The sequence below is a fragment of the Anabrus simplex genome, chromosome 1, assembly GCF_040414725.1.
Source record: "Anabrus simplex isolate iqAnaSimp1 chromosome 1, ASM4041472v1, whole genome shotgun sequence".
In the NCBI taxonomy this organism is placed as follows: Eukaryota; Metazoa; Arthropoda; class Insecta; order Orthoptera; family Tettigoniidae; genus Anabrus; species Anabrus simplex.
Window position 1 is genome coordinate 1,792,553,620 of NC_090265.1, and position 9,894 is coordinate 1,792,563,513.

Consider the following 9,894-nt stretch of genomic DNA (forward strand, 5'->3'; position numbering starts at 1 on the left):
GTCATCGCGAACCGAAATATTGTGCTCCTTCAACCAGGAATATGTATATTTCGAAGAAAATTGTTTCGCTGCTTTAGCTTTATATTCTTTAAACCCATGTAGTCCAGAATAACAGAAGGGCTTAATGATTTACTTTCTTACTTATTATATAATGTATGTCTTAGTGAGGCCGCACACCGGAGAAGCATGTGTCTGCATCAATACGCTACGCATTATCAGCTGTTAACATGGCCTCCTCGAGTGAAGATGATGTTTTGCTGTACATGTGGTTGAAATTGCGTAAGAAGAGGAAAAGAAAATGGATTCATGATTTTAATATGTCGTGTACTCAACATGGTGCTTATACCTTAGCGCATGATTTACTAAAAGATCCGGTAAAATTCCAGTCATACTACCGAATGTACCCCGAAAGCTACACAGAACTTCTTCAGAAAATTTCTCCATTATTAAGAAAACAAGACACAAACTACAGGAAGGCTATAAGTCCTGATGAAAAGCTACTTATAACACTAAGGTAAGTTCAAAGCTTAGAATAATAATTTGTTGTTAAAATAATTAAATTATTTATTAGATGATGAACACAGCTGCGAAGTTGTTCATATTGACAAAGTATATAAATAATATGTGTGCAATGTTTTGGTTTTTTCACTTATAACTTCATACCATACAGTGCTGTCTTTGTAACTACGTCTTATCAGTATGAGTGATCACGTTCTTCCTCGTTTTCTTCTGGTAAATTCTCTGCATACGAGAATGGTGAGATAGTATATGAGGAGCCCGTCTGACCACCGTAATGCAATACGGAAGTTGATGGATGGGAATGAGTATCACTACACTGAACATTCCTGGCTGATCCGTACAGCATGTCATTTAATTTTTGCTGCACAAACAACTTAAATGAGCTTTTAGCGGCAGGTGATAATTTAGCCACATCTGGTAGCAGGCTTTTGAAAAACAACTCATCAGGGTTATTACACTCCGCTTCAGCCGTACGCTTTGTTTTCATCTGAATATATGAAGAGAAAACTTCGTCAATATCCATTTTAATGGCGCTTCTTTTTGTATCTCTTCTACGTGTTCGAGGTAGCGGCTGCATAATTTCTTGAGCACTATTCTCCTCGTCGTTTTCTTTTGTCATGGCCACTGATGATGGTTGTTCCTCTGTAGCAGATTGCTCCTCTTCATACGGATTTTCTACGTTTCCCACTTGTCTTCTTGATTTCGTAAATGGTGTCAAAAACGCCAAGTAGTCTGCAAGATAGTAGGGCTTTTTGGTTACTGCTGCTGAACCACTGGTAGGAGCTTGCCTTAAGTATCTGGACCAACAGTTCCTACAGTTTCTCCATTTGTCTTTACAGGTGGCCACTGCAATGAGAAAATACACTTATTATTATTATTATTATTATTATTATTATTATTATTATTATTATTATTTATTTATTTATTTATTTTATTTCATATAAAGGATGTCCTTGAGGCCAGAGCCCTATAGTAGGACTATACATACAATAGCTATACCAATGAATGCTTATTAACACATAAAAAATAAATTCACAACAAACATTTTATAACAAAAACAGTGCAGTTCAATGATATTAAATTTATAGAATGTGTGTATATGAGTGCAATTGTCAATAGTTTAATTTGGCTAAAATAATTTTTTACAAGCTTTTTAAAATTTAATTTAGCAGTAATAGTATTCATGGTCCTTTATTTCCAGGTACTTAGCTACTGGCAACAGCTTCAGATGCTTGAGCTTTCAGTTTAAAAGAGGAGAAACAACAATCGGCAAAATTGTGGATGAAGTGTGTTCGGCAGTATGGACAACACTTCAACCTGAGTTTATGCCTGCACCCTCAAAGGAGTTATGGGAGAATATTTCCGAAAGATATTTGGAACTCTGGAATATGCCTAACTGCATTGGTGCCATAGACGGGAAACACGTTCGTATCCAGTGTCCGAGAAACAGTGGCTCATCCTTCTATAACTACAAGGGCTATTTTTCTATTGTTCTATTAGCTTTGGTTGATGCAGATGGACTTTTCATTGTTATAGAAGCTGGTGACTATGGCAGAAACAGTGATGGTGGCGTGTTGCGAAACTCAGCTTTAGGAAGAAACCTTCAGCAGGGCACACTGAATATACCTGATCCCAAGAGGCTACCGAAAGATGATGATCACTGTTCACCATTTCCTTATTTTTTCGTTGGTGATGAAGCTTTCCCATTACAGAAGCATATCATGAGACCCTATCCGCGAAGAGAAGGCGGATTTTTAATTATAGGCTTAGCAGAGCTAGAAAGAGTGTAGAATGTGGTTTTGGAATGCTTGCTTCTAAATTTAGAGTTCTCGGTACAGCTATAGCCTGCAAACCTGATAAAATAGACAACATAATACGAGCAATTTGTGTTCTGCATAACTTCATTAGACTAAAAGACGGCGTTTTTAGTGAACCGAGTGTAACAGATAAGGATGAAAATACTGACAATACGATGCGTGTGTTGCAGAGATTGCAACCCTGCAACAGTCGAGGCTGTTGAATTAAGAAATCACTTGTGTTCTTACTTTATGAAACCAAACGTAGCCCTTTCTTGGCAGAATAAGTACGCTATAGAATAAATATAAATATAGCTGCACTATACATTATCAGTAATTCTGGTTGCGCAAGAAATGTTTATTCTTACATAATTAAACATGTAATTACTGTACATGGACCTAATTAATAAATATGTTACTGAATGTAAGTTACTTACCATTTAAATTTAATTCTTTGGACACTGCATGCCACGCTTTATCCACCTTGTTCTTATTCGAATGTCCTGGTAGCGAATAATCATATATTATTCGATATTTCTCCACGGATTGCACTAATTTAATGTTGATTTGTTCTTCATTCATGCTGGCACTTGTGTTCACTGGCACTGCTCAGAAAAAGCAGGAACAGAACTATACGAGAAGGTGTTTGCTTAAGACATGACGCATAGAAATGGAACATGCAGTGTCTTATCGCTCGTGTCTGCAGCAGGATGCTGATGATATCATCAAGACGCAGACCGGTGTGCGGCGATTTGTGTTTTTCCATTGCTTATCACTGTGCTCCTTTCTGATGCGTCATGTCTCTGTGTCGCTGACGTGACTTGACGCGTCCTGCCTTAACCTTACTGGATGTGGTATCTGTATTTTCATTTTTTTAAGTTTCTTGTTTAGTTTAATACTTTAATATTATAAAAATGTAGTTACCGTTTTCATAAATCTGCATTGTATTATAAGAAGACGCTGCATAAAGGGGCTTTTCAGTCTCAGTGGCATGTAAATCATGATCAATAAATTCAAATTCAATTCAAATTCAAATTCAAACCACTAAATCAACTCATTCTTTCTAGCCGCCATTGTTGGTGCTTTGTCAAGAATGACTCTCTAACATTACAAACAATTTCCCGGGCCCGGCTCCTTAGTGGAGTGCCTCGTCCGAAGGGCTTTCTTCTCTTGGGAGCTTCATCCTTAAACGTAGGCGTCGACATGACAGAACATGAAATTCACACTCGGGCCTAAAATTAACCTACTATATAACTACCGTACGAAATGTTAAACTAAGCTACTATATGAAATAGATCACCTGTTAAACACTATTTACTAATATTACGCGCTATACTATTAAAAATACTAAACAATACATTTATAAACTCTACACTGCGAAATATAAACGAACAACAACCTAGCACAAAGACACACAAAGACCGCGAAAAGAACTGAGCACAACACAATACACAGCTGATAGCACGTGGTTACAGTAAAAAACAAATCGACAACACTGCTAACTGCAACTGGAGTCTAACGCGCTCTATCGGAGCGATCGGCTGTCTATGATTGGCTGTTAATTAATTAACTTACCCTCCGCCAAAAGGCAGCGCTCAAACGTCAAGTCGAAACTCATAATAACTGAACTATAGTGCGTGTTATTGCTAACTGTAGAGACTGGATTTCGCGAATCCCATTGAACTTCGGATTACATTAAGCAAAACATCTTGTATTCCAGTTTTTGGAAAGCCCCAGCATTTGAATGTTGTGAAAATGGGAAACCACGGAAAACCATTTTCAGGGTTGCCGACAGTGGGATTCGAACCCACAATCCCCGGATGCAAGTTCAGAGCCGTGTACCCCGGTCGTCCGAATTTCTAGCTAATGTAAACAATCTTTTCTAAAATGTAAATTTTCGTTCGGCTAATGTAAACATTTCATAAATTCTTAAAACTGTAAATCAGAGATAGAGAGTGCGTTACCGTCTCGACTTCCCCTTCAACTTAATTTGAGGTGACTACGATTTAGTACTGTTTTCCTTCCCTGTAATGTATTAAATTAACTTTCATTCAAGTCACCTCAGTAGCCTGGGATTAGACCCTGTATCATCGGGCCGAGAGCCCTGTGAGGGATTTAATACTTCATTATCTAGGAGAGCAAGTGCACAGCTCCATTCAGTTTGTGTTTTGGGCCATTAATTTAATCTGTTCTTTTTTGACTAAGGCCCAGTAGGTTGGGTACTAGATACCCCTGTGTAAAACTATTTCCATTGTAAATCGTGCCTTGAGAGGCCAGTGATATTGACATTTTGTGTAATGTTGCCTTGAGTAGGCTGTAAGAAACTGAGAGCATGTAAGCTCTTTTCTAAGTTTTTTGTTTCAGTGAGGGCTGCCTCTGGAAGGCTAAATATTGTAACTTTTGGAGTAAGTGCTCTTGAATTGGGGGATTTCTGCCCTTGCCTGAATAATACCACTTTGAAATTGTAAATTTTTAACCCAGGGTCTTCAAGCCCAGAATTGTTAAATTTCTGTATCTTGAAATTTCCAATTTTTGAAATTGTCATTGTACCTGTAACCTAATTATTTCACTTGGTGAACAATTTGTTAAGTTTGAAATTCTGAGAGAAATATAACCTCTTAAAGTTTTAATTCAATTTTGAAATAGTAGCTAGACCCATTCAAACCAAGCACCTTCTTTCACCTCTTTCTGCTCCACGGATATCTCCGTAACAAGCGGTAGCAGAGCGTGGTTTAATTGGTCTAAATTAAGCCTCTTTTGACGGCTAAACATCGAATCCGCGCTGAACTCTAAGAATTTTCGTGGTCGCTGGGAATTTTTTCTAAATTTGTAGTTTCTATCATTATGTCTGGCCCTCACGAAGTCCTCGCCCCCGTGTACTTGCGCAAGGCGGAATTGATCTAGGAAGGTCCAGTCTGGAGGCACGGGTGTGGAAGATATTGTTAAACTTAAAGAATGCATAGAATTGCCTATTTGTATTCCAGTTTTGGGGGAAAAGGAAATTGATGAGGCTCTATCCATCATCACTGTCAACACCACTGAACCAGCATCTGTAGTAAGTTTTTTTGAAGTAAGCGATCCATCTGCTAACCAACTTAAAAGAGTACTGGCTAGACTGTTTCATTTTTATCACCGGGCTAGGGACTTATTGTCTCTAGAATTAAAAGAATATCATGCTAAAGAGGCTAGTAATATTGCTGAACATCTTTCATGAATGTCAAATAGGGTTAGTCAGTTGTTGACTGGGGCAGCTGTTCCCAAAACCGACCAAGTCCCTCTAATAAACATAGCAAGTGACTGAGCTCGATAGCTGCAGTCGCTTAAGTGCGGCCTGTATCCGGTAATACGGAGATAGTGGGTTCGAGCCCCACTGTCGGCAGCCCTGAAGATGCTTTTCCTTGGTTTCCCATTTTCACACCAGGCAAATGCCGGGGCTGTACCTTAATTAAGGCCACGGCCGCTTCCTTCCTATTCATAGGCCTTTCCTCTCCCATCGTCGCCATAAGATATATCTGTGTCGGTGCGACGTAAAGCAAAATAGTAGCATAGCAAGTGAGGAGGATTCCTCCAAAGTGGTAGAAAGTAGAAAATCTGTGGCAATTCAACAAGCATCAGCCCCATTGGAAACTGAGTCTGGTCATTCTAGACAAATTCCACCTTTCGTTTTGAATAATGCTGTATTTGAGACCTCTCAACCCTCTATGCCGTCACCTATTATGTCACCTGGTTTCAGTAATCTGCCTCATACATTGGCTATGTGGTTGAAGGGCATTTCTAAATTTTCAGTATATTCCACTATCGAAGTAATTTCATTTCTCAGGATCCTTGTCTAATTTCAAGATCACGCTCTAGTGTTTTCCCTCTCTCATTCTCAAATTCTTCAAATCATGTACCCATATTCTGTAGGCGTCCTTTCGGACCAATTAGTTAAGGCCATAGCAGATATATTCTCCATATAAGACTTCCACGCCCACCTTTTGGCAAATTTCATTCTGGCTAGGTCAATGTTATCTTTAATACAGAAGTTTTATTTTAGAGCACAGCGATTGGATGAAAATCTTGCCGATTTCATCCATGACATTAAATTCTACACCAGGGTGTTTGCACTGCATTTTTCGGAAGACCAAATAGTGCGAAATATTGTTGAAGGTATCTCTCCGCCTTATAGGTCTTACTCATGTTTCGCGTCTCGTCCCAAAACGTTTGCAGAATTAGAAGCTATGGTTGTATCTGCTGAAGGAGTGGCTAACGAGCCCCCTCCGTCTTCCAATAGCTCTCGGCCTCCACCTCACCAAACTTTCACCACCCGCTAATTCTATGCTTGTGGGTCAACGGAACATTTGCGCAACAGGTGCCCATTGATAAAATCGAGTGGGACAAAGAATGGAGTAATGTGGCTCGTTTACTCATTAATGCCAATAGCACCCCCTCCTGCTCAACTTCTGGTGCGACCTTCGCGAACTCCAATAATAGGAAGTGACTAGTGTCATCGGCTGAGTCAGTATGTTCATCTCCCAAGGCTCAGTCCCTGTTGAACCTACCGAGCGTAAAGGTTCCTCTAATCTATCGTTTGAAGTCCCTAAAGAATGCCTCAGAAATGCGGCGGAGCCCACCGCGCGTGTGCCATTCCTCAAAATCAAAGTGAATAATGAACCCGTCACGGCTCTATTAGACTCAGGGAGTGTGATTTTCATGATTTCGGCTGAATGGTATTCTACATTAAAAACCGTTTGTAAGTTTCCTGACCTTTGTTCGTCTTCTGTCAAATGCGTTTCGACTAACTCTTCTCCATTAGAAATTTTGGGTTTCATATTTGCTAAAATTCGTAATTCTAAATTCACCTGGAAAATAAAATTGTTTGTGGCTAAACACTTGTCTTGCCTTGTAATTTTGGGGGCAGATTTCATGTCTTCTACTGGTCACATGCTCCACATTCAGAGTAAGTCGTGCACCCTCAAGTTAGCGAATAATTGAAAGATTCATTTGTTAAAGTGTAATTCTGTTTTATGTTCATCTCTTTCGCCTACCCAGGATGAGATGCTGTTAGATCTTAGACATCCACTTGAGGAGCAGGCTGAAAGTATTCGTAGATTGTGTCAGTATTTTCAGGACGTATTTTCTGATTCTCTTGGTGTTACTGACCTAATCGAAAACAAGATCGAGGTTACGGATTCGATCCCAGTTAGGTTTCCGCCTTATAGGTTATCTCCACCCAAAATGAAGGCTCTTGAGATCATCGATCAATTGCAAAGGATGGTATAATTCCACCTTCGAAGTCGGCGTATTCTTCGCCCATTTTTCTTGTGCTGAAACCCCAAGGTGGCCTCAGGCTTGTGATTGATTACAGGGCTTTGAACCGTAAGGTGGCGTTACAATCTGTGCCCCTTCCTGATCTTCACTCTTGTTTTTCATGGTTTCGGAAAGCCAAGTTCTTTACCATCCTTGATCTTAATCAGGCGTACAACCGAATCCCTCTAGCTGAAGAATCGAAACATCCAACAGCTTTTGCCACGTATTGGAACTTGTATGAGTACAACCGCGTGTCTTTTTGGCTCCCTACAGGAGCAGCTGTTCTCACTAGACTGCTGGATAGGGTTTTCTCGGACATCAAATTTGAATACCTGTATCATTATCTTGATGATGTCGTTGCATTTTCGGAGACCTTTGAAGAACACCTAGATCATCTGAAGGAAGAACTCAATCGCCTTCGTAAGGCTGGGTTGACTGTCGTCCTTAGGGCATACTGTGTCACCCGATGGTGTTTCCATTGATCATTCTAGAACACAGGCCATCCGTGATTTTAAACCTCCTGAGGACATCAAAGGTATTGCCAGGTTCATAGCCATGGTGAATTCCTTCAGGAAATTTATTCCTAACTTCGCTAACAGAGCGGCGCCCTTGAAACTCCGTAGGGAAAGCGTCAAATTGAATGGGGGCCGTCTCAACAAGTCGCCTTTGAATGAAATTAGCTCTCTGTAACGCCCCTGTATTAGTTGTGCCAGATTTTTCGAAGAAATTTATTGTCGAAACAGACGCCTCATTATCGGCGGTTGCTGCTGTCCTTCTTCAGGAAACGGAACTCGAAAGGCAACCCATCACCTATGCTTCTAGAACCTTATCGGCTCAAGAGGCCAAATATTCCATCTATGTACTCGAGGGTTTGGCAGTTTTGTTTGCTCTAGAGAAGTTCCGCCTCTATCTGGAACATGTCAAATTCGACTTAGAAAGAGATAACCAAGCCTTCAGATGGGTATTAGCTAGGCCACGTCGTACTGGTCGTATAGCCCGGTGGGCCATCCGAATTTCTGCCTTCCAATTTGATGTGAGGCATATTCGAGGATCTGAAAATGTAGTGGCGGATGGACTAAGCCGCATGTTTCCTCATGACGTAGAGACCACCTAACAGGAAGATAGCTCTTCCCACACCCATACATTCCGGCATTAATGCCATTCTAACTGATGCCCTCATGTTGTTCCGGGATAGTGAAAAATACCAACGTGAAGATCCAGTGCTGGCTCCTATTATGGAAACCCTTGCTTCTGGGGAACATGTCGTCCCTTATGTATTGAGAAATGGGGTTTTGTGTTGCCCGTCGAGCCATGATCAAAAAATGAAAGTTGCGGTTCCAGCTGTGCCTGTGCCTATGATCTTAAAGTACTATCATGAGACCCTATTAGGGGGCATTTAGGCATCTTCAAAACTCGGGAAAAGATCCGAGAGATGTTCATTTGGAAAGGTATGGACGGCGAAATTCGAGAATTGGTAAATGCTTGTAAATCTTGCTTGCTTAGTAAGCCCACCTTGTCTAGTAAGCTAGGTCTATTGTCATCTCATCAAGCGTCTCGCCTCATGGAACGTCTATATATAGACTATGTCGGACCCTTCCCACAATCAAAGGGGAACGCCAATACATTTATTTATTTATTTATTTATTTATTTATTTATTTATTTATTTATTTATTTATTTATTTATTTATTTATTTATTTATTTATTTATTTATTTATTTATTCTGGCATGTGTAGATGGTTTCAATAGATTTTCCTGGTTATTCCCGACTAAGCTGTTTACCGCTCAGTCCATTATTTCTTATTTGAGTACTATTTTTTCTTCTTTTGGTCCTTGTCAATATATTGTTTCTGATAATGCCAAGGCATTTACGTCCAACTTATTCCGTCAATTCTGTTTTGACCTGTCTATATCACATGTAACTACTTCAGCTTATTACCCTCGAACATCTCTGGCTGAGCGGGTCAATCGTAATCTTAGATCTGCTCTAATTGTGTTTCGCCGGGCTGAGTGGCTCAGACGGTTAAGGCGCTGGCCTTCTAACCCCAACATGGCAGGTTCGATACTGGCTCAGTCCGGTGGTATTTGAAGGTGCTCAAATACGACAGCCCCGTGTCGGTAGATTTACTGGCACGTAAAAGAACTCCTGCGGGACTAAATTCCGGCACCTCGGCGTCTCCGAAGACCTTAAAAAGTAGTTAGTGGGACGTAAAGCAAATAACATTATTATTATTATTATTATTATTATTATTAATTGTGTTTCATCATGAAGATCATTCCAGGTGGGATAC

The 9,894-nt window shown here is 40.2% G+C and overlaps 1 pseudogene; it reads left to right on the forward strand.

The window, feature by feature from the left end:
* The first annotated feature begins 227 nt into the window (after nucleotides 1-227).
* On the forward strand, nucleotides 228-2,618 carry LOC137498935 (putative nuclease HARBI1; annotated as a pseudogene).
* Nucleotides 2,619-9,894: the final 7,276 nt, after the last annotated feature.